This window comes from Bidens hawaiensis, unplaced genomic scaffold, assembly GCF_021521415.1.
Source record: "Bidens hawaiensis isolate Kalapana, Puna unplaced genomic scaffold, B.hawaiensis_p1.1 tig00029296_1, whole genome shotgun sequence".
In the NCBI taxonomy this organism is placed as follows: Eukaryota; Viridiplantae; Streptophyta; class Magnoliopsida; order Asterales; family Asteraceae; genus Bidens; species Bidens hawaiensis.
The window spans coordinates 79,737-93,995 of record NW_027494831.1 but is presented as its reverse complement, the minus strand read 5'-3'; the positions used below and the strand labels follow the sequence as shown (position 1 = coordinate 93,995).

Sequence of the window (14,259 nt, the reverse complement as noted above, 5' to 3'; positions counted from 1 at the left end):
TTACAATATATCCTTTTTAATTAATATCAACGATCGCATATCCTCTTTTAAACTGTATACAAGTTTTTAATGCATACTATAATACTTTTCAAGTATTGTTTGGGCCTACGTTTATAAACAGTTAAGGCCACCTCCACCTTTTTTTGGGCGGCAGAGGTGGTGGCTCGACAACCGCAACAATTTCATAATAGAGCTTCTTTGAATGTGAGGATGCTTCGCAATAGGAAGTAGTGGATAGTGTACGTGATGACGTATTTAGAACGGTTGAAGAAAACGATACCCTTTTGAATGAGGATTTTGGCGGGCCAAAGAATGGCCGTTGACGAAGATTTTAGGTGCGAATCCGTACGGAAAGAGCGAGGATCGGTTCGTACTTGATTTTGTGAAAGTAAAAAAAGTTAATATATATTTGCTTTCGTATTAGAAATATTAAAATTGATTTTTAATTAAGATAATTGTAGCACTTATTCAACAGTCAACTAATATATTTTATAACTCCATTGATCTATTACTTGTGGAAGAAGGAAATGTCATGTTAATATTTTGGCAAAAAATATTAAAACTAAATACAATAATATTTTGTTATTTATATTTATATTACTAATGAAACTTTCTTAATTAGTTTATTATAGTTTTGCATCGAAAAGTATCCAAAGATACATGTATCAAAAAAGGATAGCCAACATCCCTCTTTAATCCTTCATTTACATTGTAAATTAACGTGTTACCGTGCCTATATGTGTATATCGACTTAGGTGGTTCGCTCTTGAGCCCGAGAAGAAACTTGTGCTCTCAGAGGATTCTTCATAACAACTGTGAACTCAACATTCTCAGAAAGATCAACATGATAGCCATCAGGAACAGTCCACTTAAAGTACCATATCAAATTAGCAACAAAATACTCCAAATGAAGTAGAGCCAAATCTAAACCAGGACATACCCTCCTTCCGGCACCAAAAGGCATCATCTTTATCCCTTTACTTCCACTTACATCAAACGCACCATCATTCACCAAGAACCGCTCTGGTTTGAACTCCATGGGCTCATCCCAGACCTTCGCGTCCAGACCCATCTCACTCACCATGAAATTGACGCTAGCATCCTCTGGAATCGTGTAGCCTTGCACCTCTACCTCCTTCATGACTCGATGGGGCAGCACAAGATGTTTAGGTGGGTGCCTCCTCAAACCCTCCAAAACCACCGCTTTCAAGTATGACATTTTCTGCAAATCTTCTTCGTTTATAACCGATTTCTCCAGATCCACCCCCATCTGTGGTGGCGGAGGGGGTGACCCCACAACTGCAACAATCTCATCATATAGCTTGCTCTGAATTTCAGGGTGTTTCACCAGATTAGCCATGATCCACTGCAACGCAGTAAATGTAGTGTCAGTACCTGCATTAACAAACTCACTACATATGGTTGCCATCTCGTTGTCGGTCAACCCTCCACCACATCCACTACCTTCTTCTTCTTCTGGAAGCTGTAGGTTCACCAGCGTGTCAACATACGCCACAATTTTCTCAGAATTCGTAGATCCAATTCGAGACTTAATAATTGGAACAACAACATCGTCTCTATCACTACGTAATTTCATCAACTCTTTCCATCGGTTTCTAAACAATATTCTCCCCAACTTTGGAAAAATCGTGAACACATTAAAACGCCCTGAGGAAACTGCCAACAAAAGATCACGATGCACTTTAGCAATCTCGTTGACTTTATTCTCGTTAACCCTCTCTCCAAAGCACATAAACACCAACAAACAAAACATAGCATGCCCAAAATGATCAACTACTTTGACTCCATCACTCTCTTGACTATCTCCAATTCGGTTAATCAATATCCTTAACACCCACTTGCGCGCCCACGAATATGATTTAATGCGCGCAGGATGCATGATCTCAGATGCCAGATTCCTGCGAAGGATCCTCCACGTAGGACCATATGATGACGAGGAGATAGTGCGCGTGATCAAAGACTTATGTCTGTCAGAGAATACTGCACCCTTTTGAATGAGGACTTCATGGGCTAGAGAATGGTCACTAACAAAGATGTTCGGTTTAAAACCGAATGAAAGAGTGAAGATTGGTCCGTATTTGGCCTTGAGGTTTATGAGGACTGGTTCGAACTTTGAGGGCGAGTTGGTTAATAGTAGGAAGATGGTGGTTAGGAGCGGTGGTCCGGGTGGTAGCTTGTTGTTGTTGTTCCGGTGGGATACTACGGATTTGATAAGGGTGGTTATGCAAAGGGTAACGATTATTATGAACCATGTCTCCATAGTTGAAGTTGAATGGTGGATTGGACCGGAGTGTGTGTGTGTTTATAATTGTTTTAGACAAAGTTGCTTTCGTATGCATTTATTGAGAAATGTTCAACTTAATAATATTTAAGGTTATCATTTCTAACCTCGATGGAAAATATAATATAATATGTATAGTTTTTTTTAACAGAATATAATATGTATGAACAAGAAGCATCGAGAAAACTAGTGTTTTCTGAATTATATGAAGCCAGTAAGCAAACAGCGAATCCATGGATATTTGAACCCGAGTCTCCAGGAAAAAGCAGAATATTTGATGGAAGAACAGGGGATCCTTTTAAACAACATGTTATAATAGAAAAGCCTTATATATTGAAATTGCTCGTTCGGATCACTAAAGTTTTTTTTTCAATTTAATAAAACAATATAATATTATACTTCAATTCTTATTTCTAGTGAAGAGATATGGTAGTCCAAATATTATATGGGTCACGATAAGGGCCAGCCCAGTAGCTTACCTCTCGTCAAAGGTAGAGGTGTATAAAACCGGTTGACACAAACGGTTCGGTTTAAAAAATGGTTTCAGCATAGGACAAGTTGAACTGATCCAATCGGTTCAGTTCATTTTATGGTTATAAAAGTCGTTAGGCGGACCCTAGGCGGCCAACTGGGGAGTTGGGTGTATTCGGAGTACTCGAAGAGTACTCGGACATGGTAAATATAATAAAAATTAATCTTTGGGTATTATATATATGCCAAATATCATTAGTTTACCAATATTTTTATAAATTATTCTAAAAATTGCTAATCATTAATTAAACAAAATGATATTTGTTCTTTAATATTATAGAAATACGAATTATGCTTTATTTTCTAAGTCAAAGAAACTCCTCTCGGTGACATACCTTGTAGCGAGTACCTTGTAAACCCACTTTTACAACATTGGTTCATTTAGAACCGGTTTTAGGAAAAAACGGTTTGATTGTGAAAAGGTCGAGCCGCTATATGAACCGGCAGTTCAGTTCGGTTTGGGAACCGGTTTAACTGAAACGGTTTTAGATGTGAACCGGCCGGTTCCGAACCCATTTTTTTACACCTCTAGTCAAAGGTCATGTCCACGTGTCAAATGATTAGCAGACTTGGAGTAAATCAACCTCCCCATAATCGCGGGGTTGATGTTTATGGCGTGGGTTGGAGTATTTTCTACTAAGGACAAGAAATTCAACATAATCTTTGAAGAACTACATGATATGGTCGAAGGTGGTGGAGAGGTCCACAAAAATCACGAGGGTAGTTAGTAGTTACTATGGTACTGCGTGACATCCCGTTGTGAGCAAAGGAGATGATGGTAGAACTAGTCATAGCTATAGACATATTGTCAACATGAAGATGTTCATGCCTTATTCTTACGTGACGAGAGGTATGTTTATGTTGATGATAATTTAATGTTTCTACCAATGAATCTTGCGATGATGATGATGTGTTACATCAAGATATCTAGGTTGACAACCATAAAGAAAATCCAACCAACCATAATATTGGAGGTGACAAAAGATGTAAGCATGGTATAGAGTAACAAAAAATGGAAAGAATAATGAAGAGAATGAAAACAATAAAGTTAATATAATTGTGTCGCGTGCTTGAGTTTGTAACTTCGGGACGCTGTCACATGGGCAACATTGGAGATGCTCTTAACTAATCATTTGCTAGAATATATCTAGCTTTTTAGTTTTTATGGATTCCATACGGCGTTATACTTAATAAAAATTTGACCATTATCGCCTCTATATATTAATAGAATCATACTATACGTTTGAAATCAAATATATTTGTGTTAGGAGATTACTAAACATTGCATAATCGAGGTCTTTCTTATATTTGTACTACGTAGACGTACAGATACACATGCATAATCACGTGTACTAACTCAGTGGTTTATCATGTCAGCCCTTGAAGAAACTTGTGCTTTTAGAGGATTCTTCATAACAACGGTGAACTCATACTTATTAGAAAGATCAACATGACAACCATCAGGAACAGACCAATTGAAATACCAAATCAAATTGGCAACAAAATACTCCAAATGAATTAAAGCCAAATCAAAACCAGGACATATCCTCCTTCCAGCACCAAAAGGCATCATCTTTATCCCTTTGCTTCCGGTTACATCAAACACACTATCATTCACCAAGAACCGCTCTGGTTTGAACTCCATGGGCTCATCCCAGACCTTCTCGTCCAGACCCATCTCACCAACCATGAAATTAATGGTGGCACCCTCATGAATCGTGTACCCTTGCACCTCCACCTCTTTCGTTACCCGATGGGGTAACACAAAATGCCCCGGCGGGTGTCTCCTCAACCCCTCCAAAACCACCGCTTTCAGGTATCTCATTTTCTTTAAATCCTCTTCATTTATAACCAGTACGCCTCCCATCTCCACCCCATTTACAGGTGGTGGAGGTGGCAGTCCCACGACCTCAACGATCTCATCATAAAGCTTCCCCTGAATATGAGGGTGCTTCACCAGATTAGCCATAATCCACTGCAACGCGGTAGATGTGGTTTCCCCACCGGCTTTAAGAAACTCACCACACATGCTTGCTATCTCTTCGTACGTCAGCTTTCCACCATTTCCATTATTGTCATCTTCTTTCGGAAGCTGTAGATTCACCAACGTGTCAACATACGCCACAATTCCCTCTTTTTGTAACCCTGATTTAACCGACACAACACGAGCCTTGATGAGAGGAACCAACGTTCGTTCCTGATCCTCACGAATTTGCAAAAGCTCTTTCAATCTAGTCATTAACAACAATTTCCCCAACAATGGAAATATACTTAGTATATGAAACCGCCCTGAACCGAGTAACAACAATACTCGACGTTGCACGCTAGCAATATCATTAACATGATGTTCATCAATCATCTCTCCAAAACACATGCACACCAACAAACTAAAAATTGCATAGTTAAAGTGATCAATCACTTTAACTCCGCTAGCATCGCTAGAGCTATTCAACCGATTAATCAAGATGTGTAGGACCAACTTACGTGCCCACGAGTATGATGTAACATTTGAAGGGTGAAGAACCTCGGATGCTAGATTTCGGCGTAGGAGGCGCCATGTGGGGCCATAGGCAGCCGAAGAGATATTGCGGACAACGAATGTTCTAGGGCGGTCAGAGAAGACCGCCCCATTTTGGATTAGGATTTGGTGGGCGAGTGAATGGGTGGCGACGAATATAGAAGAGCGGGTGCCAATGGAAAGTGTTATGAGTGGTCCGTATTTGGATTTGAGTTTTTTAAGGATGGGTTCGAGTTCTGAAAGGGAGTTGGTTAGTAAGAGGAGGGTGGAGGAGAGACGTGACGGTCCTGGTGGTAGGTTATTGCGGTCATTCCAACAAAAGAGTAGCGCGGCGATGCAAAGGGAGACAATGGTGAGCATGAACCAAGTCTCCATTGGTGGTACTGATGAAAATGTGTAACATTTTCATGATATTGTCTGTCCATAAGGTATATAGCCACTGTCCATGTCATGTTAAAAGACATATACAAACCATTAACATTGTGGAATAAAGGCTACTGTCAATGTCGTGTCGAAAACAGCTACAAACGCATTATCAATGTGGAATAATTCGTACATCAAATGTTCATGAATTAGGTGAAAGTGCAAGTCATGTGATTTTATTTTTTTATATTTAACTTTTATAAATAAGTTATATTTTATTCTAAATATAATTATTTAGAAAAATATTATTTAACCTAAAAATTAAACAAATACTCGGTTAGATATATTAAAGTACATTATAAAGTAATAAAAATGATAGCGAAAAAATATATAAAGTTTAGTTAATTTCAAACTTAAATAAAAAGTAACGTCAAGTGACTCAAGTTGTTAAAGGACATGATGTATAACTATAAATGATTAATGCAATGAGAATTCAAAGAACAAATAATTAAAGTTTTCTTTTTAATAAATTTAATTTTCGCTCCACCTCACCAATCACCACCAAGGAGTTGCAAACTGACAAATCAAAGAGCTATGATTGTGCAACGGTTGATAACCGAATTGAATGGGGCTGAAATAGACCGGACCGAAACCGTTAAATACTAAATATAAGAACTGGAACCGGACTGTATTTTAACGGTTTCGGTTTGGTTCGGAACCGAGTTAAACGGTTCTCGTGTAAACGGTTATTGTCGGAACCGGTTCTTAATTAAAATTCTAAATATAAACTATTAGGACGCGTTCGTTTCACATAATGGAGTGGAATTGAAATTGGAATTTGCATAGGATTTTGAATGGGAATGAAATGGATTTGGAATCTGAACATTCCAATAGGAATTGGAATTTGAAGGAACTAAAATCCAATTTCATTCTTGATGTGTTCGTTTGACAAATGAATTGAAATCATTTTTTTTAACGAGGATAACGGCGCAAACATTTTAGTTTTTTTAGATTTTTTGTTTTTGATTTATATTTTGTGTTATGAATTTTTCTTTATTTTTTATGAATTTTTTTAGGGGTTTTATATTAAGATAAAAAAAACCCCTAAAAATATTCAAAAATAATAATTAAAAATTAATAACTTAAAATATAAATCGAAAACAAAAAAAGTAAAAAAAGCAAAATATTTTGGTTGTTCTCGTTAAAAAAAACCTCGAGAAAAGGTTCAAACGAATTCACTTGAAATTCTCTACATTTTGGAAGGATTTAAAACCCTTTATTTAAAGGAATTGAATTCCAATTTCAATTTCTTGACTACTGAACACACTAAAATAAATAAAGATTCCAATTTCAACGAAATGAACACGTTATGCCATGGTATTTTAATTCAAATTCCTTTGAGTTCTCACGTATTCTGTGAAACGAACGTGCCCTTAGAAGGTGCAACAAACAAGTGACAATCAAAAATAAAACATTATCATATCAACATATTATATATTAATGGAGGGGATTGAGAACAGATTAGATTGGCAAAACAGATTTAGGGCAGTGGAAGATGATTATCATTAAGGGATTATATATAACCGGGAAAGTGAGAACGTGGATGGTTGCTCGTAAGGGATTGTATATAACCGGGAAAGTGAGAACGTGGATGATCGCTCGTATATGGAAGTTGGAAAGCCTACTAAATAAATAGGATTTTAAATATTCAAAATTTAAACCTAACCCGGTTCTAAAGGTTCTATAAATGGAATAGTCGGTTTTAACGGGAACCAAACCAGAAATTGTTTTCACCCAAATTTAAGAACCGAAACCAGACCCGAAATACAATTACACGGTTCGGTTTCAGTTCCCCAGTTCTGACGGTTTGAAACCACGAATCGCTCACCCATGCAAAGAGCGGCCTTCTCCATTAAAGTCATGCTAAAATTATGGATAAAATCTATAATATATTTTCAATAAAATACATCAAAATTAGTAAATTTGAATTTTTTTTTTCATAAAAAGGATGCATGCCATTTTGGTTACGGATTACATAAATATGCGATTGTTGATAGGCTTTAACTTAACTGGTATATGATGAGAAGTGAAAAATAGGAATAAAGGCTGCAAGATCTTAAGTTCAAATCCGATCCTAACAAAGTTTATTACAGTGGGTCTTCGGGCAATAGGTTTTTCCTTAAACTAATGATGCTAAACTTGATCTACCCAGCACTGTCTGTGATCATGGACGTGTGGGGTCCTCTTTTACCATTGAGTGTCTCAGGTAACTGTGTTTTATTTGTTGGTTTAAGAAAAAAAAGGAAAATATACAATTAATAAAGTTCATAAAGAAAAATACATGCAATTAGGTTTGTAAACAAACCGAACGAACGCAAACAAGAACATGTGTGTGTTTGTTCATTTAACTTTAAACGAACACGAACACTTAATCGAACAAATATTTTGTGTCGTGCTCATTTATTTAAAAACTGAACATGTTCATGTTCGTATGTTTAAAATCTAAACGAACAGTTCACGAACATAAATGAAGATAACTGAACAAAGATAAACAAACAAATGAACGTATATGAACAAATGCAAATGAACACAAACATACGTGAACGAACATATATGATCACACTTAAATGAGCACAAATAAACAAATATTATTAAACTAATAAGTAGATAACTCTTCCAGGTAATGTTTAATTATTTGCTATTAATATATAAATGAACATAAATAAACGAACATAAATAAACGAACGTTCATGAACATAAATGAATGAACGAAATATATCTTCATGTCCGTTCGTTCAATTAAACAAACACAAATCTTTTGTTCATATTCATTCGCTTATTAAATAAACGAACATAAACGAACTTCTTGTTGAGCAGTTTACCGAACGTTCAGTTCGTTTACAGTACTACGTTCAATTGCCCCTACTATATTATACTACGTTCAATAGTATTCTTAAATCAGGTAAGATGCCAGACCAGTGGAGGAGCAGCGTTGTAGTTCCTATCTATAAGAACAAAGGAGACGCCCAATGTTGTGGTAACTACCGAGGAATCAAACTACTAAGTCATACTATGAAGCTATGGGAAAGAGTGATTGAGGTTAGACTTAGACGAGAAACTCAGGTTACGGTCAACCAATTTGGCTTCATGCCGGGACGTTCCACCACAGAGGCAATACACCTTATAAGAAGATTAATGGAAAAGTATAGGGAGAAGAAGCGTGATCTACATATGGTGTTTATTGACCTAGAAAAGGCCTACGACAGTGTGCCACGACAGGTGCTCTGGGAGTGCTTGGAGGGTAGAAGAGTGCCCAGGAAATACATAGAGTTAATTATGGATATGTATACCAGGAGTGAAACAAGTGTCTGTGCGCCAGTGGGGGATACTGATTTCTTTCCTGTAGAGGTAGGTCTTCAGCAGGGGTCAGCGTTGAGCCCGTTCCTTTTTGCAGTAGTCTTGGATGAGTTGTCAAAGTCGATTCAGGGGACTCTCCCGTGGTGCATGATGTTCGCAGACGATATTGTGTTACTTGCTGAGAAAAAACAAGATCTAAACATGAGGCTTGAGGAGTGGCGAACAACCTTAGAGACAAAAGGTTTAAAGATTAGCCGATCTAAGACGGAGTACCTCCACTGTGATTTTGGTGGGATAAACGACAATGAAGACGCACAGATCACAATTGAAGGGCAGGTGGTTCCGCAGGTAACGAAGTTCAAGTATTTAGGATCATTTGTACAGAGCGATGGGGAATTAGACAGTGATGTGACCCACCGAGTTCAGGTAGGATGGTGTAGATGGAAAGCAGCCACAGGTATATTGTGCGACAAGAGTTTCCCGACTAAACTAAAGGGAAAATTCTATAGGGTGGCAGTTAGACCTGCAATGCTATATGGAACAGATTGTTGGGCCATCAAGAAGGCACAAGTGCGGAAGATGGAGGTAGCAGAAATGAGAATGCTACGTCGGATGTGTGGGCACACAAGGCTAGACCGAATAAGAAACGATGTGTTTCGCGAGAGATTAGGGGTGGCGAACATAGCAGACAAGATAAGAGAGTGGAGATTGAGATGGTTTGGACATGTAAAGAGAAGACAGACGACGAATCCTGTTAGATCCGTATAAAACATTACTATAGAGGGGATGAGGGGTAGAGGACGACCGAAATTGACTTGGGATGAGAGGATTAGGCATGATTTTATAGACATAAACCTCTCCGAGGACATGGTTGAGGATAGGAATTCGTGGAGAAGTAGAATTAAAGTTAAGGATTTTTAGAGAGAATTGAATACCTTAGGGCTTAGACTTAACTTATTTAGGTCACATACTATAATGGTATTTCCCTTACATATATTATTATTATTATAATTATTATTTGCTTTTATATAGCTGTTAAACTGTGATCTTATTATTAATATTATTATAAGTAGTAGTAGTTTTTATATAACTGTTAAACTTTGATTTCCTTTATTTTGCTTCATACACATGTTCTTAGAGCCGAGAGTCTCTCTGGAAGCCACCTCTTTATTCCTTTGGATAGAGGTACGGTGTGCCTACATCCCACCCTCCCCAGACCCTACTTATAGCTTTGCTGTCGGTGGGATTTTACTGGGCATGATTGATTGATATTATAACTTTTTCACGACCCTAGCCACGTCCCCACCTTTTACTATCGTGATCTTCACTTTTACGAGTTCTTCCTTTTTCCGAATCTTGCAATTACATAGTGCAAACGTCATGTCAAAACTAAAAAGGGATATTAATTATTAATTAAAATTGTAAACGCAATTGAGGTATAAAATATCTATCTACCTATATTCTAATAATGTAAAATAATAATGGACACTTGTCAGCTTTTGGTTAATTCTCACAATTCTTTTCCCTTCAAAACTAAAATCTTAATTGACCCCCAATATATGTAATAAATCAATAATTATTCACTTTTCTTTTACACTCTATTTATATTATATCTATACATTTTTATAAAAATAAATATTAACATATTATTTTACTATATACTCCAAAATACTTTGTGAAATCCAAAAATTAACAACAAACCATGTTTCTCAAATATTGAAAAAAAATATAATTTCATTTGTTATCATTAACATATTATACTATGTATATTGTAGAAGATTGTAAAAAAAACCCAAATATGCTTTCATTTTACAAAGTAGTTTATTTAATTATTAAATTATAAATATATGCTTAAAAGTCGATGCATTTTTTAAAATCAATGCATTTATCCGTTATTATTATTATTGTAAATTCTCATATAAATTTATAAATTATAAATATATGCTTTAAATCTATCCATCTATTTTTCGGTTAATTTAGTAAACTATATATACGTTAAAATGTAAGGATAGTATATACGAATCACTTCCAGACATAACAAAGTTTATCATATTTATTTCTTAGTTTTCTTTATCAATGATTGTTTCGGGTTTTGTAGAACTTAAATTTGATTTTTATAGGTCAAAAGTTGGTAAATACATTGTTTGGTACAAGTTAACTGCATCTAGGTAAAAATTTGTTACGGGTCAAAAATGGGAAATTTGAGTATTTTTAAAAGTTTGACAATGCAAATAGATTTATCGTCAAATTTCTTATGGGTTCAAAGTGTTGACTTGAAAATGTCAAATAGATGAAAGTTAGAATTTTAAACATGATTCGGGTTTCAAATTTATTTTCAAGGGCATTTTTGAAAATAATCAAAAGGTTCAGGATTTGGCAAATTGACTATTTTTCCTTCGACTATTAAAATTAAAAAAAAAAAGATTACGAACACTTTTGGCATGCCACCCCCATGACTATCAATGTTTCTAATTTTTATCAAATATGAAATATTTAATTCAGCATTAACTTTTCTTTCAATGGTGATCAGAACGTTGTATGGGAAGCATGTCATGCAAAACTATGCTCAAGTGAAACAAAATATTCACAAAATTGAATGAGTTAACATGTTATTTTTTGTGTTGCCATTATGACAAATTCAAGAAGTGCCCTGAAACTTATCAAAGTCTTTTTCATGGTGTAACTAAGAAAAACATATTTTTTGAAGAACATTCGTCATTACGATTTAATGTTCTCATTTCTTTCGATGGGTGGTAAATTGGTAAATATATCTATAAATGTAACACTCCTTCTGTAGTTAGGTTGAGTGGTTAGAACTATTATCGTATGAGAAGACTTATTTCCGAAATTGGTTCATAAGCAAAATTCTTTCAAATATACATATAAAACACTGAGAATAAAATTTTCAATGGAAAGAAGTATTTTCAGGTACATTTTTGCACGTGCATTTTTATTTATTAAGTTAATTGAAAAAAATCATTTTGTAATATAAATAAAATCAATTATGTACACATAGTATAAATACAAGCATAGATGCAATACATTTTTTCATATACACTATGCAATTATTTACTTTACTTGTAATTTTATAATTTGAATTATCTCGTGTGTGACACGGGTACTAAAACTAGTAACATTATATTATGTTTTTGTTGTGTTTATTAATGAGAAGATAATTGAGACAATACAATAATTATTATATGTATTATTAAGGAAACCGGGTTATTTTTTTTTGGAACGACCAACTAAGTAACGCCGGGTACTCCGTACGCGGCCTCCAATGTCTAAAGGTAGCCCGAGCCGGCCACGAGTCCGGACGGACGGAGCCCCTAGCGGTTCACCTATTGAGGGATTCCCCGGATAAAACCCGACCCCCACGCCCGCCAAACGGCACGACAACGAGGAGCCAGTAAAACCGGGTGAGATCAGGACTCGAACCCTGGAAAGCCAGCATCATCCCTCATATCTCCCGTATAAATTGGTGATAGTGAGGTTTGAACCCCTACCTCTCACTAGTAAAGTGAGTGTTTTACCATTGAGCCACAACCAATTTATAAGGAAAGGAAACCGGGTTATGATAATTTACTGGTGTTTTAGCTGTTTTTCTTTATTTCTTTTTGTTCTAGATCATATACGAATATTGGGTATAGAAATAGAATGATACTAAACAAGCAACATAGTACATGACTAAACACCAAAAGAAAATAACTTATATGCATGACTTAACAAACTACTCTAACATTCCACTACATAACTACCTTACCCAGTTACCACATACAACTGTCCATTTCGGCGTGGCATGGCTGCCATATGGCGGCATTTGAACGACACTTAAGTTTTTACATACTAAGGTGGGTGGGGCATTCAACAAAGTCCTTTTAAACTCACGTGGGTTCATGATGTATAACCCCCCCCCCCCCCCCAATTTCCACCCGCGCATAAGTTTCTTTTTCGAGTTCATTTCCAGGTTTGTGAACTTGTTGCTGATTGGCCGGCTAGTGATTTGGTTCATTTGCGCTCAAATGAGAGTGCCCTTCCAACCCATATAAACGAAGTTTGAAACTTGTTTATTACACATATTAAACAAATGTTTTTTTTTTAATATTTATAATAAATAACATTATCATACTTTTTTAAAAACATTTTATTAAAATTTGAAAAATATGGCTTATGATATTGTAATCATGTTATTTACCAATTAATAATGTCATTTCTATGTAATATGAGAGAGACGAAAAATTAATGGAAGTTTAGACTTCATTAGAAGTCAAGTGACATTAAATATTTAATAGGAGACAAAAGAAAACAAGAAAATTATTTTTTTGGTAGTCTTTTTTTTTGAACGACCAACTAAGTAATGCCGGGTAGGGGGATCAAACCTCACTACCACCAATTCATATGGGAGATATGAGGGATGACCCTTGCTTGCTAGGGTTTGAGTCCTGATCTCACCCGGTTTTACCGGCTCCTTGCTGTCGTGCCGTTTGGCGGGCGTGGGGGTCGGGTTTTATCCGGGTAATCCATCAATAGATGGACCGCTAAGGGCTCCGTCCGTCCGGACTCGTGGCCGGCTCGGGCTATCTTTAGCCAATGGGGACCGCGTACGGAGTACCCGGCGTTACTTAGTTGGTTGTTCCAGAAAAAAAAAAGTAATGCCGGGTACTCTGTACACGGCTCCCATTGGTTAAAGGTAGCCCGAGCCGGCCACTAGTCCGGATAGACGGAGCCCCTAGCGGTCCACCTATTGAGGGATTCCCTGGATAAAACCCGACCCCCACGCTCGCCAAACGGCATGTAACATTCGTTACTTTCCAAACCCGACCCATTTCGAATTTTCGGTTTTGTTTATATATGTGTGTGTGTGTGTGTGCGTATATATATATTATAATGTTATTAATTTTCGTTGCATGCATTTTATATGACATTCGTCGTTTTTATTTGCATTCAAATTCGTATTCGTTAAACTGACCGTTTCGTCGTTTCAATGTATTCGTAGTTATCGTTCATCAAATTTATATTAATTACGAAAACTATGCAAGTTCTATAATTTCTTTTTCATTTTATAACATTTCAAGGCGCGTTATTCAACTATTGAAGCTTTGAGGATTTAAAGTTCTGTTTAAACGATTTTCAAACTATACAGGTTTAATCAAATATATATATATATATATATATATATATATTCAAA

The 14,259-nt window shown here is 36.2% G+C and overlaps 2 pseudogenes; both read right to left on the bottom strand.

The window, feature by feature from the left end:
• Nucleotides 1-741: 741 nt before the first annotated feature.
• Nucleotides 742-2,355, bottom strand: LOC143578578 (cytochrome P450 89A9 pseudogene; annotated as a pseudogene).
• Nucleotides 2,356-4,190: 1,835 nt separating this feature from the next.
• LOC143578577 (cytochrome P450 89A2 pseudogene) lies at nucleotides 4,191-5,726 on the bottom strand (annotated as a pseudogene).
• Between the last annotated feature and the right edge of the window lie 8,533 nt (nucleotides 5,727-14,259).